Source organism: Emys orbicularis, chromosome 10 (genome assembly GCF_028017835.1).
Source record: "Emys orbicularis isolate rEmyOrb1 chromosome 10, rEmyOrb1.hap1, whole genome shotgun sequence".
NCBI lineage: Eukaryota > Metazoa > Chordata > Testudines > Emydidae > Emys > Emys orbicularis.
In genome coordinates this window covers 23070623-23085216 of record NC_088692.1, presented here as the reverse complement: position 1 = coordinate 23085216, position 14594 = coordinate 23070623, and the positions used below count along the sequence as shown (strand labels likewise).

At 41.8% G+C, this 14594-nt stretch overlaps 1 long non-coding RNA gene across 1 annotated transcript in view; it reads right to left on the bottom strand.

The window, feature by feature from the left end:
• The window catches only part of LOC135884268 (uncharacterized), a 32634-nt gene extending 19182 nt beyond the window's left edge, over nt 1-13452 (bottom strand). Inside the window, exons 1-2 of the long non-coding RNA XR_010561705.1 lie at nt 13362-13452; nt 11359-11465 (exon numbers count right to left, since the gene is read on the bottom strand). This is a non-coding gene — a long non-coding RNA (uncharacterized LOC135884268). The remainder of the gene's footprint in view (nt 1-11358; nt 11466-13361) is intronic.
• Nucleotides 13453-14594: the final 1142 nt, after the last annotated feature.

Here is a 14594-nt window from a genome sequence, read left to right as displayed (position 1 = left end):
TGAGCTAGATTTTCCAGAGATTGGAACACAGATATTAAGAGTGATCTGCTGAACCATTTAGAACCTGCTAAAATGTACTAAATTCCACCTGATATTTCAAAGGTTTCCTTTCCCCAGAACACAAGGCTCCATTGTCTCTTTCTCCTCCTCAATTTTTTTTCCCCATGTTTTTTTCCTATATTTGGCTGACGCCTGAAGAAACATAGAGGATATTGGGAAACTCTGTTCCAGAAGATCAACAAGGAATCCCTGATAAACTTAATCCTTTCATCCTATTCCAATGCAAAGGGATTAGATATCCTTTTCAAGTCATTTCTATAGTGGTCAATATAAAAATGTTTCCCCAGGTCAAGGTTTTATGCTTTGTGATCCAACCCAATAATTGTTTTGCATGAACAGGATATATTAGCTCACAAACCCAAGAGAGATATATTCATAAACACCCCAGATAGGCAAGTATGACAAGTTATGTATGCAGTCAAACTTAAAGGCCCGATAAACATTGCTCAGCCTCTTTGAATTGAGTTTTCAAAGTCAGCCTAATCCATGAGTCACACCTATGTTCTCACAGCAATTGGGGTTTTTTTCTGTGTCAAACCTGCTATCATTCATACTTTTTCCTACAGATTACAAGAGCACCATTACAGGCTCACCATCGTCTGCATCAACAACCTCCACTACAACAGCATCAGCATCCATGACTATTCCAAGAATTTTGTGGACAACCAGGCAGTTACAGTTATAAAGTAGCTTTGATGTCTGTGCCCGATTTCTCAGGTTTATTAGGGAAGCAGCCACCAAGTCTATCTTGATTTCATTAAGGTATATCTTTCTCCTCAGAAGGTTCTTGGTTCTTATCCAGTTCAGGACTCGAGTCACTAACCCTGCCTAGCAGCTAACTGAAGTTGATATGGGGAAGCACTAAAATGTTTTCAAATGGTCTGTTTATCATGGGTATTTTATATAGAAATGTAAAACTGATCACAGGATACTCATTCCATGTAGTTGTATTAAAGGTATATAAGTGGGATATTATCAGTTATTCTGAATAATGGCTCTGTTAAACAGGCTTAAGAAAAGAACACTTGTACAGTATATGGAAAGCTATTTGCACTGGGTACAGCATTATTACAAACATTTCACTTGTTTTAAGAGTAGTGAGCACTTACACTGCATTTCATGGGCCAGATTTTTCTGCTGCCATAACTCCACAGAAATCAACAGCTGCAAAGTTTTTGGCTATAGTTTGGCTATATATGTTATGGAGATTAACCCTCAACATCCCTTTGGGAGTTATGTTGAGCATTATCTCTATTGTACAGCTGAAGTAACCACACAAATAGGTTTGATATTACTTGGTCAAAGGTGACCGATGACTCAGACAGGAAATCAGAAACTACTCACTCCCAACCTGGCCTCTTAGCACTAAATTTTTGGATGCTTAACAATTTGATCAGTATGTGTTTGCTCATCTTGAATTGAATTACTTATATTTTAATCCATGAAAGAAGTGTCTAAATAAAACGTATTGAATGAGGGGGGAACAAGCATTTTAATGAATGTTAAGTTGATTCGACCATCCCATTTATCAGGTTGCTGGGCAATGAGGCTGGGTTGTTCTTAACAGATTACATGCTTTGTGCTTTTCATTTTGCAAGGTTCCCCAGTGCATCACACCATTAACTGTATACATTATAGAAATCAACTACACTGCAAATTGCCATTTGTTACAGTTCAAGGTATATATCCCTTAACGCAAATGACTACTGCAGATCTGTTCAGTAGTTGTCAACCCCCAAAAATAAAAAGCTTTAGCTCTGTTAGAACTAAGCATGTGTTACACATTGGTAGAGTTTTGTATCATTCATATGGAAGATCATTCTTCTGCAACATACCCATTTAATTTCTGCAAAACAAGGATATTATTCTTGGAAGTTTAGCCATTTCTCTGTTTCCATGCTTGATCCGTTAAGGAACTCCTGTGAAGATTGGCAAACAATCCCCTAGTTCACGGGCTTTCTGGCTGTATGATCTGTCCTGTGCTGAGGAGGCAGCTATTGCTGTCTCCTACAACTCTGCAATATTTCCTTCAGTATTTGTGGAAGTGTGGGGGGAGAATGTCACACATGCATGGAGGGGAAAATGCTTTCAGAGAGCCAACAACTCGGTGTCTGGAGCCCCAGCATATTTAGCTGTTTTTATTTCCTGCATTTTATAGTGTAACATGGCTTGTGCTGTTGTACAGAGAAGTGAAAAAAGAACGAGATGACAAATGAATGCTCTGTAGTTGTTGCTGTGTCGGTCCCAGGATATTAAAGGGACAAGGTGGGTGAGGCAGTATCTTTTATCTTTTCAAGAAGAGCTATGTCTGGCTCGAAAGCGTGTCTCTCTCACCAACAGAAGTTGGTCCAATAAAAGACATTACTTCACCCACCTTGTCTCTCAAATGAATGCTCAAAGCAGGAGAGAGAAGAGCAATGGATCAAACTGGTAACTAGGCAGGTAATACTAAGTTGCATAGAGGGTGAAGTGCAAACAGGAGGAGAACATGTGCTTTAAGGTTAATACAGGGTTTGGGCAAGTTATGGTGGATTGTACTAAACTAGTTATTCAACTACAAGTAGTGCACAGAAAAGCATTTTGTTGGAAAGTCAGATTTTTACCTTAGCTCTCTTAAGCTTTTTAAATGTATGCTAAGTGGCTCAATGCAATACAGAACAGGGACACTAGAAAAGGATGGAAGAAAACCAGTTACAATTCAAAAGAAAAATGCTGTAGTCAGGCCAAGACATTAAGAGAAAACTATTTTAGGCAATAAAATGGAAAGCAATTGTTTCCCCCAATTTGAAATCATGTTTTCCCAACACAGCTAACGCTGAGCGTACGTATTTCCTTCAAAGGCAAACACTGAACAGGGCTCAGCATGTTTATTTGCAAAACAGTCAAAAGCAGTGAATAACTAAGTGTCTTTGCCATCAGTACAAGATGGCTGAACTGTCACTGGTTAAACACAGCTGCTGCTTTACTATGGCTATAGTGAGAATTTAGAATATTTAGGTATTATTTTTGAGGAAAAGAGGAGGAAACATCCATTGCACAATCTGATATTTACAATATTGGATTTGTTATCCCATCAGTGTGTATACACATGGACCCATTCAATTATAGGGGATACATATGCTCAACAGGAGAGTATTTATTAGTTAAAATATATTCAAGGTAGCTGCGAAAAACATTCGAGAGAGAATCTGCCAAGATGATCTGATCTGCTGCTGCATTCCAATGAGGGATTATCCACCCTAACAATGTGATGCTGAAAAGCTGGTAATTCTAGGTTGGGAGAGTAAATGTTGTTCTGCTCAAAATGGAACAAGCCCTTCCATCATTCTCTGAGAGAGAACATTGTATCTGTTTCCCAACACATTAAAGTTAAATGCTTTCCAAGGACCAAAATTAGACATCATTGGTTTTATTAAGATAAAGCCAAATGGAGTTATGTTGATTTATGCCAGGTCAGGATCTTGCTGACAGTTTAAATTTATCTGTCAGCAAGATCCCAGAGGATGATGCAATGCTATTCACATCTTGAAGCGACACAAAACCCAACATTCATTATCCCACCCACAATTACCAGCCTGTCAATATTGCTTTGCTTGTGTTAACAATCCCTTATTTGAATGCAAGAGAAGATCAGATCTTGTTTCTGTTAGAAAATTAGCAATCTTTCACAACTATGTTGAATGTGCAACTTCAGTGGAACTACACTTAGGCCTGGTCCACACTAACCCCCCACTTCGAACTAAGGTACGCAAATTCAGCTACGTTAATAACGTAGCTGAATTCGAAGTACCTTAGTTCGAACTTACCGCAGGTCCAGACGCGGCAGGCAGGCTCCCCCGTCGATGCCGCGTACTCCTCTCGCCGAGCTGGAGTACCGGCGTTGACGGCGAGCACTTCCAGGATCGATCCGGGATCGATTTATCACGTCTAGACAAGACGCGATAAATCGATCCCAGAAGATCGATTGCTTACGGCCGGACCAGGAAGTAAGTGTAGACCTGCCCATAGGGTCTGGCCCCAAAAGTGCAAGGCTAGTTCTGCTTATAGACAAAAATTGGCATCCAAACACTTAGCAAAGTGTTTCAGATGCAGCAATTCATAATTAACAAGTAAGCATGGGAATCTACAGCTCTGACAAAACTGCCCACTAAGATGAGTAAAAATTGCAATATTTGTGCTTTATGAATGAAAACCTATGACAGCTCTAGTCAAAATCCTTGCTAATATCAATCAGGTCATGACAGCAGTGCACACCAAAAAGATTTGATACCTACCCAACAAATATTGTGTGAAATCTAAAACTAATTAAATATGGCTTTGCACACTGATTTGGGATGGTTAGATCTGAGATCATGGCTCACGTAGTTTTCCCAGACTGTGATTGCTGCTCAGAACAGATGTACAATGGGGCAGTTCTGGATGCAGTGCACTAGTAAAGCAGAATCTTGTCCATATGTAAGGCAATATATTGTAATATTGGCTGCAGTCTGATCAGAGCTAAGTCTAGGAGGGCCTCTATAATAAAAAAGCACCTATCTGTAAGTTTTGCATAATGTTTCAGACAGCAATACAAAGCATATGCCCACTGACCAGCTTCATGGTACATTAAATATCTCAAGCTCATGGTTTGCAATTCAAAGTGCAATCTTGGAAGCATCTTGCTATGAACAACCTTGTTGTGCTAGAAGCCCTTCAGGGGGTCTTATGTTCTGTTCTGTAAACTTAACCTGCTGGAAAGTGAATCATACTTAAGGGCCTGTGTACACCCTTGAAAAAATCCAGATTTAATTTAATTTAAAATGAAATGTTTGTTAAGTTATGTTGACAGAATGAAATGCAAATAGTTTTCTAAATGATCCAGGCCTTTGGTTATTTGGAAAGTCTACACAGAAGCTACATAGATCTAAGCCAGGGGGTCTCAAACTTCATTGCTCCGAAACCCCCTTCAACAACAAAAAATACTACACAACCATGGGTGGGGGGAAAGCCCAAGCCCAAGGGCTTCAGCCCTGGGCAGGGGGCCTGTCACCTGACCCCCGCTACCTAGGGCTGAAGCCCAGCTTCAGCCCCGGGCTGTGGGGCTCGGGCATTGGCATCGGCATCAGCCCCAGGTCCCAGCAAGTCTAATGCCAGCCCTGACAACCCCATTAGAACAGGGTCGCGACCCACTTTGCAGTCTGGACCCACAGTTTGAGAACCGCTGCAATGGAGATTTGGTTGACTTAATTAGGTCATACAGAGCACAAAATTTTTCACAGCCCTGAGCGATGTAGCTAGGTTAATCTAATTTTTAGGTATAGACCAGGCTTAGTTACAAAATTAGAAAGTTGCTTAAAAGTTACTTTTTCTCAGTCACTTCAACTAACAAATCAAGGCATCATCCCTTAAGGTCCTGCGCTTATTTGATAATAAATAGAACTCAAAATTGAAATTATTTTTATAGCAGGAAAACAAAACTGTGATAAACACCAGAAATATATTCCAGTATTTTAGTTTAAAGGCTTATAGGCTCCTATATAACAAGCCAAAAATGGATGGTAGATAATATATGTAGATTCTAGGATCTTATCCTGCGAGGTGCTGAGCTTTCTTAATTCTATTTAATGTCAGTGGGAGTTAAGGTGCTGTGCACCCTCACAGCATTGGGCACTTATTTATCAAGAGCCATTTAATATAAAATCAGAGCAGTAGCCGTGTTAGTCTGGATCTGTAAAAAGCAACAAAGTCCTGTGGCTTATTGGAGCATAAGCTTTCGTGGGTGAATACCCACTTCGTCAGACGAAAGCTTATGCTCCAATACATCTGTTAGTCTATAAGGTGCCACAGGACTCTTTGTTGCTTTTTAATTTAAAATGTAAGCCCATTCTGTTAACTAGTATATTTTAGGCAGTGGGTGAGGAGGAGGAAGAGGAGAGTGAAAATTGGTTTATCATCATGGTCCTTGAAAGGGTAAAGTGACACACAACAGCCCTGAAAATGTTCTGTAGCTAAATTGAAAAAATTAAAACTTTTGCTCCTTGGCACATTTAATTTAGGTAAGTGTTTCTAAGGAGAGCACTTGCTGCTTTTTTCTTTCCCCACAGTATTTTAAGATGTACATTAGTCTTGAAAATTGTGCAGTTCATAGCAAAGCCATATATTCTTTAGACTCATAGAGGCCAATTGGGATTTGGGCTGGGGAGTTCCATGGGGTTCATGAGAAGGGAAGAAAAGGCGGGTCTCTCTTTCCTGCCAGAGGGGCAACATGTATGCAATAGATTCTATGCTCTGTGTTACGGTTGAGGGCAACTGCACCTGTATTCCTGCTCTGTGGTCCACCAAACGCACCCACTTAAAGCTTTTCCAGCTCCCAGTCATCACCTCTCCTGGGCAGAGATCCGCGTCTCTCTCTCTCCTGACCTGAATTTTTCCAGGCTGCACAATTCCCTGCCTACATTGTGATATTTCCAACAAGATAGACTGCCTAAAGAGGCCAGCATCTGCACTTTGCTTCCTCTCCGGAGACTATTTCCAGCGTAATTGTTACAAGTTACCGACAGCTTTTTCTAAGCAAGCGCATTTATTCAAAGGGGAAAGCATTACCAATAAAATATTAAAAACAATAACAGAACCTACACGCATGCTAACAAACTTGCCAGAGGTCGTACCAACTCCAGCCTTGGGCTCTGGTAGGTGTCAGCCCTTCAAAACCCACAACGGGTTTTTCCCGTGCTAACAAATTCATTACTGTCTCAGATTCAGAACCAGAACCCAGATTGGGCAGTTCTGCTGTTTCTTGATACAGCTCAGTCCTTTGAGGTCCTCAGGTAATCAGAGGATAATGACCCACTCCTCAGGACATAGCTTCCAAAGGCTGGTTTTTGCATAACCAGAGGAGGGGAAATTTGCACCTCCCACTAGGAAATCCATTTAACACTTAGTGTCTCAAAAATCCATTCTGGTCTGGCACATTTTCAATATAGTCCTTCAAATTCCCAGGCCTCAAATCACACACACATCCCCGAGAGGTTACATACCATCCCAGCCCACAATAATACATAAACTTACTACCATAAGGTTTTTCCAAGGACACTGCAGGAAATTACCGTATCTGTGACACACTGTACACCGACTTCATCAAGATGGTGAAAGTGGTCAGTCTGCCTCAGGGCCGTCCTTACCCATACGCAAAGTACGCAGCTGCGTAGGGCACCAGGAAATTTGGGGCACCAAATTTCCTGGTGCCCTGCGCAGCTGTGTGCTGCTCCAGTCGCTGCTCCGGCTCTTCCCCAGGGCCCCCACCCCTGCTCCGCTCCACCCCAGCCTCGCCCCCACTCCCCTGAGGACTCCAGAAGCAGTCGGGCTTGCACTCACCGGTAAGTAGAGCGACCTGGCCCCAGCTGCGCCGCCGGCGAGTGCTAGGGGGTGGTTCCCCCCTCCCCCCAACCAAGCCTGGGAGCCAGGGGAGCAGAGCAGGCTGGGGCCGGGTCACTCAACTTCCTGCAGGAAGTGGCCAGCCCTCCTCCCCCCCCGGAGGCCTGGGGCCAACCGCCCCACGGAGGCCTGGGGCCAGTCCCCCTTCCCCCCCGCACTCCCCCGCGGAGGCTTGGGGCTGCATAGGGCACCAAAATAGCTAGGGACGGCCCTGGTCTGCCTACTCATAGACCCATTGGCAATACCTCGAATCTATCCCCCATCTCTTCCACCAGTTTAGGCAAGTGCTATTGCTAGATCTGTTGATCTGAATGTGTAGGAGTTAAATCTTGGGGAAGTGCTTGTCAGCTGTGGTCCAGTATTTTAGATGCTGGGCTTATCACCAGTAAGGACTGTTCCCTTCCCAAATGTGTCAGACTACAGATTGTTCTTAGGTGTAGCTGCTTCCTGCACAAGCAAATAAAATATTACATGGTGGAAAAACACCAAAATCTGTTGGAACTATTTGCACAGGTAAGGATTACTTTGAGGTGTATGTGTTGGAGGATCAAGCTCCATCCTGCTAGGACCTGATCCAGATAGAATGAACCTTTAGAACTGAAGGACTACAGAAGCTACAGAGGTTTTGCTAAGTATCTCCTCTCTAGCAGCTGCAGAATTAGACATTCAGTGACTATTTGCCTAAAATTTTTATACAACTATTTGCACTCTGAATTAAAACTTGAACATGAAAATAACGGGGGAGGATGAAAGCCAATTAATTCACAAGATTTAATTCACAAGTCACTAATTCACGGCCTGCACAGCGTTATACCTATGAATCACTGTAAGAGCGGGTTAATTAAAAACCTCTTTCCATTGATTTAAGTGTGTGCAGTGTACTGGTACAAAGCAAGATGTTTTCACTTACAGTCCAAGGGTGTGTGTGTGTGTGTGTGTGTAAGGGCAAGATTTATAAAGGTATTGAGGTGCCTAAAGTTGCAGATTGAATATCCACCTATCTGCAGCTGTAGGCACCTAAATACCTTTATAAATCTGGCCTTAGAACTCAGTGGTTGTTACATTAACCTTTTCCTCCTGATATTTCCCATGTTTGTAGATCCGTGTTGGTAGCAATGGTGGGAATACTAATGTAGATCAGCTTTGTTTGTTTCCCATCGTAAAATGGGGATGATAATACTTATCTCACGGGTGTATTAATGCTTATGAAATGTTCTAAGATCCTCAGAGGGTAGGGCCCCAGATTTATCCCCAGATTTTTCTTGGCCCTGAATAACCTATACACACACTCGCACACAGACTGTATGAGCAGAGAGAGAGAGAGAGAGAGAGAGATGGCGTGCAACCAAACAGACTATCAAACCAATAACAGTCATATTTCACATCAAAGCCAGTCCAGCAACCCTTACTCATGAGTAGTCAAGCAAAACAGGAACTGACATGATTTTTTCCCTCCCCTGTTAAATCCTTTTAATATAATGGTTTAAAAACAAATTTAATGATGTAACCTACAGGGGAATAAACATTTTTAAATCCTAAATCCAGTCCATTGAAGTTCAGACCTATAATCTTCACGTACATATGACAGTTACCACCATTGCAAGCAGGGCTATAATACTGAAAAGATCAATATAATGCTTTTAGCTGGGCACTAAAGGTGAGAGCGTTTAGGTTCCGAATCATTTAAGATAAGCAACAGCTTAATGTTTTTATTTCCAGAGATTTGACCTACTTTAGGATTGCTCACAAATAACAGTCAAAAATGATTGTTGATGTCAGTTAGGTTTTGAATTTGCTCCTTTACAATAAATAACTTAGAGCAAACAGCAAGAAAAACAGCTTTTTTACATCCAAGACAGTGTGCTCCAAAGGCTATAGCAGAGCACTAAATTAGGACTCCTGGAGCCTATTCCTCACTCACATGACTTGCTATGTGACCTTGGGCAAGTCACGTAACTCGGTTTACTCTATAACAGCATGCTCTTTTATAACTACTATAAAGCCAGCATTTCATTAGATAGATAGATAGATAGATAGATAGATAGATAGATAGATAGATAGATAGATAGATAGATAGATAGATAGATATAAAGTGAGCTAATATGTGCTATGCACATTAGGCAGCAGACAAAACAGGCTTTAGAAGTGCCGTTAGAAAAGCCAGTTTGTATTTGCTTTATAGTAGCTATGCAATTTGATTGACAAGTCAATAGCACCAGAATAATACTTTGCACTTAAACAGCACCTTTCATCTGAGAATTTCAAAATTATTTTAGTGTGGTCACACACACACCGTATTGTATATGCCTGGAAAGCACCACGCACATTTTTAAACTATAGAGATAAACATGTTAGTTAATTAAATCTCACAACACCCCTATAGTGGGTGGGCTCAGGTGGGTAAACAGGGTTAAGTGACTTGCCCAACGTCACATAGTGAGTCAGGCATAGGATCCAGGAGTCCTGACAGCCTTTGGTGCACACTGTGATGTACGTAATGTAGCTGTTTATTTGTTTGAAGTTATACATGGTAAAGGAACACATTCAAAACTTCATCGACATATCAAAAGCTATTTTTGACAGTTATTTGTGAACAATCCTAAATTAGGTCCCATTTTCCTGGAAATAAAAAAAGGATTATTTGATTGGCTAGTGTGCAATGAAATTACTTTAAAAACACACCACTCAAATGAAGAGAAGTGACCTAGTTTAGAATTTATTGTAGGTCCCAAGGCAAGATTTGAAATGCTCTAGCAACGGAATGCTAAGGGCAGCTATACTTCAACTCCATTAATATTGCCGTGCCTGTTCAGCTGAACTCAAGCATATACAGATCTCAAAAGGTCATGACTCACAGATCCTAAACCAAACTCTAGGGTGGTGGAGGGAATCTGTTAGACCCAAAATCATTTGCAATCTAACTTACAGTGATATTTAGCCATATCACTATCACCATGTGCATACACCCAAAGGAAAAATGGTATTGGGGTTGTGGCACTAGTCTGGGACTCGGATCTGGATTTAGTTCCTTGCTCCACCACAGGCATCCTGGCACAACCCTGGGCGGGTCACAGTGTCTGTTGTGCCTCAGTTCCGCATCTGTCAAATGTACTTCCTACATCTGACCCTTAGTTTTGTTTACGTAAACAAAGCCCCAGGTTTTTCAAAATGGCTCTCTTCAGCACTAACTGACTTAGGAGACCAAGTCTCATTTTCAAAAGTGACTTAGACACCTAGGTCAACTAGACATTGCAATGTCAAGCAGAGCAATGCCTCAATACCTTAAAAAATCTTGACCAAAGCTCTTTGGGACAGGGGACAGCTCCTGTGAGTTTATACAGTGACTAGCACAATGCGGGCCCTATCTCTATTGGGACCTCTAGTTTTATTGCAATATAAGTATTGATGTTCACCTCCAACTTTTAAAAATGTATTACCAACTCAACCACACTAAGATACACAACAGTTGTCCATTCCATTACATTCCTGGAAATCTTAACCCATAAATTTGTAGCCCTTCCATTAATTATTACTGCAATTAAGGTTTCTACATATGTTAAGGTTTAGACTGGGATATTCTAAGGAGTTTAAGGGAATTAGTGGCACTAAACCTGATTCAAAACACCCAACCTTAGCTGCTATGGACAGGGTATTCTAAGAAGCACTCTTAAATTAGGACAAATCCATCCATGGTGTGAAGTTGATGAATTAGTGAAGCTACACCAGGGATTAATTTTTTTTCTCATTTAACTGAATTCACAAGTAACCTCTTAAAAAGAGGATAGATGTGACGTGTCGAATACTCCTGTTGGCTCACACAAAGCAATTGCTGAACCACACAAAATTCAAAGCTTCTCTTTGATTTGGATAAGAACAGACACTTACTAGATTTCCAGTATTTCCTCCTTCTGGTGAGTGCAAAAATACAGGGATCATTGCTTCTTTTGGTATTTTGTCACTTCCATTTCTGCTCAGCGGGCACATAGATGCCACTGTGAAAACAGGAGAAAGTTAGTTGAAGTGTTAACCAGACTTTTGAACCTCCATACAACTTTCAACTCAGTTCTGGGCAAAGGTCTGGGGTAGGTTCAAATTTTTTTCTAAACTAGCTCATCTAGCCCCAATCTTAAGAATACTTTCTATTCCTAAAGCAAATACCAGCCTCAGAATGCCTTACACATAGGGCCGGTGCAAGGATCTGGAGTTATGAATATTAACTATGCATCTGAATTTCAAATGTGATTGCTCCTGGGTAACTCCCACAAATTAATTCACATCCAGTCTAGCCAGCACATTGTGAATGGACTATTCAAGGTAATGGCCCATCAGCTAAAACAATGGGCCATGGGAACAGCTTAACCTCACCTAATGGTCATTCCTGTGAACGTTCTAGCCAAAATATGGGTAATGGCCCCTCTCATGACTCATCAAAGCATGCAAGGGCATGTGATACTGGACTCCACCATGTGTCTATTTTTTTCACAAACTGTGCTGGGGACTTTGTTTGGAAAGTTCCCTCCACATGGAAGAAACTATAAAAGGGGAAGTGACATCACCACTTGGCCTCACAACTCAACACCTGGAAACACCTTAGGAAGAAAGACTGAACTGGGGAAGGGGGTCCCAGGTGGGAAAGACAGAATCCCAGCCTGTGTATGGAAAATTGGTAGACTGTTTGTACCAGCATGGTGAGACACAGGTTATTTCAAATTGTGTCTAGTGTATAGTACTCCTCGGGGAATTCTACAACAAAAATGCAGAATTCTGCACCAAAAAATCCAAACTTCTGCTTATTTTATTTGTCAAAATAATGCAATATAATCACACCAGTTTCACTTATTTTGGTAATTTATTTAAACTACCATATAGAAAAAAATTCACAATAAATGTTCAGCATTTCCTAAACACATGAAAGTTCAGTTACAAATTCTGGGTAACCGATACCCTGCATTCCAGTTATAATCCTAGATTTTCATTTAAATTACATTAGTTTTATTTTAATGTTTACTGTTCTGTAAAGTAGAATATCGCTTTAAATTGCTCAGACTTTCACACATGAAAGTCATACCGTTTTGCTAATCATTGTCCTGCATTTTTTTAATGGATAAGTAAAATAGATCCTGAGCTGTAATCTAACCCCATTGTGCCCCTCTGGTACAGGAGAAAAAGCGAGAAAGTACAAAGACCTTCCTAGCTGAGGATTCCGTTACTGCCATTTACAATAAGGCTCCTTTACACCACTCTGGCAAGGTAAAGGAGCCTTAAATTGGCTAAGAATGGGAACAATTAACTAACAATGGGAACATTAGCAGCCTGCCTGCTTAGTTGTTACATTTCTGCTCTGCCTCAGGGACAGAGCCTGCTTCACACAGCCCTGTGCCTCCAAGCCCGGGATGCAGCAACAGCGAGCGAGTGAGCGGGACATAGTGAGTCTCTCTCACTTGTTCGCATGCAGGCAGGTGCCCAGCCTCACCTCCTTAATGTCTCTCCACACACACACACACCCCACGATGATCTGCTCCCAGCAGACATGCCCAAGGTGATGGGGAAGGGGGGGGGTGTTCCCCACAGATTTCTTTGCTCCCCCATTTTTCTGCAGGGGAGCCAAGATATCTGTGGAAGGTATGAATTCTGCATCCCCGCAGGGACACAGAATTCCCCCAGGAGTAGTATAGAATTTAAATTGCAACTTTGTAATCAACTTTGATCTGTACGCTATTACTTATAATCACTTAAAATCTATCTTTCTGTAGCTAATAAATTTGTTTTATATTTTTTACTTAAAACAGTGTGCTGTTTGAGGTGCAAAGGGAAACCTGCTCAGGAATGGGGGCTGGTGCACTGTTCTCTCCACATTGAGGGAAGGGTGGACTGGAAAATAAACTTACCTTTTGACCAGGGCAAGATGGTACAGGTCTGGGATCCTAGGCTGGGGAGCTGGGGTGCGGGGCTGGCTGAAGCCTCTCTATTGTTGGTTTATGAGTGACTGGCTAGAGAAAGCATTCATGTAACTGCAGCTGGGTGTGTCCCTGTTTGTGTATGGCTGTATCAGTGCAAGTCCTGGAGAGGACTGTAGCTTGTCACAGCCTCACAGCTTGAGAGGGGGCCCAGAGGGCTCAGCAGTATCTCAGTTCCAGGTTGCACCCTGGGGCAGTCTGTCACAGCAACCCCTCACTATGGTGGATCAGCTGTGCTAGACAGGGAGTAGAAACGGTTGAGTCAAGACTCAGCCCATCCCCCACCCAACCATATCTAGGTGGCTGGGAAGTAAGCCAACACACAGCTTGCAGCATACTTACACCTACATGCCATGGGCCCAACAAGTCCAAGCAGGAATGCAAGTGGAGTCTCCTTCATCCCCCCACAGGAGCAATGTAGGCCAAGCCACAGTCCAGCCTTTAATTCCTGTAACAAGACGTATAATGTTTTCTGTCAGACTAATGACTAAAATTGATCAATGAGATTTAGGGAAATTTGTAGAGTTTCCCCCACCCTCCAGTTCTAAGTTGTTTTCTCTGAACTGAGTTGCACACATAGATTTTATTCTGTGTGAGCGATTTCATTTTTAAATTGCTTGTAATAATTATTTCATTGCTATTGTGGTTTCTAAAACTCCTCTATGCTAGATTGGTCTTCAGATTATTTGACTCTTTATAAGTCTTCCAGTTAAACCCTTCACACCGAAATCCCCTCTGTGCATATGTTTCCATTTGTCCAGGTTGGGTTTTTTTGGGGGGGGGTTTTTTGGTCATGCCTCTTGCATACAGGCACATTTGAAGCTTCCCCTGTGTGGTGGTCTAATTACTTGCTGGAGCTTTCCTGGATTAATTCCTAATTTTTTCCTTAAATCTGTTTCTTCCCCCTAGAGTTTATGGAATCATTCCACAATTAAGTTTTGCTGGCCTTGCTTGAAATACACTTCATTTCAGCTGCTTTTTCTTCTCTCTCCAAAGGCCTCTCTACAGGCACCCCAATACACTTGTCCCTTCCACAACGCGGATGCCTGTCATTAAACTCTCCCCACATTCTGGGCCAAATTTAAAACCTGGTATAACCAAATGCAACTTAATTAAATGGAGCTAATATCAGATCTCTGTTTGCATCCCCCCACACACACTAGA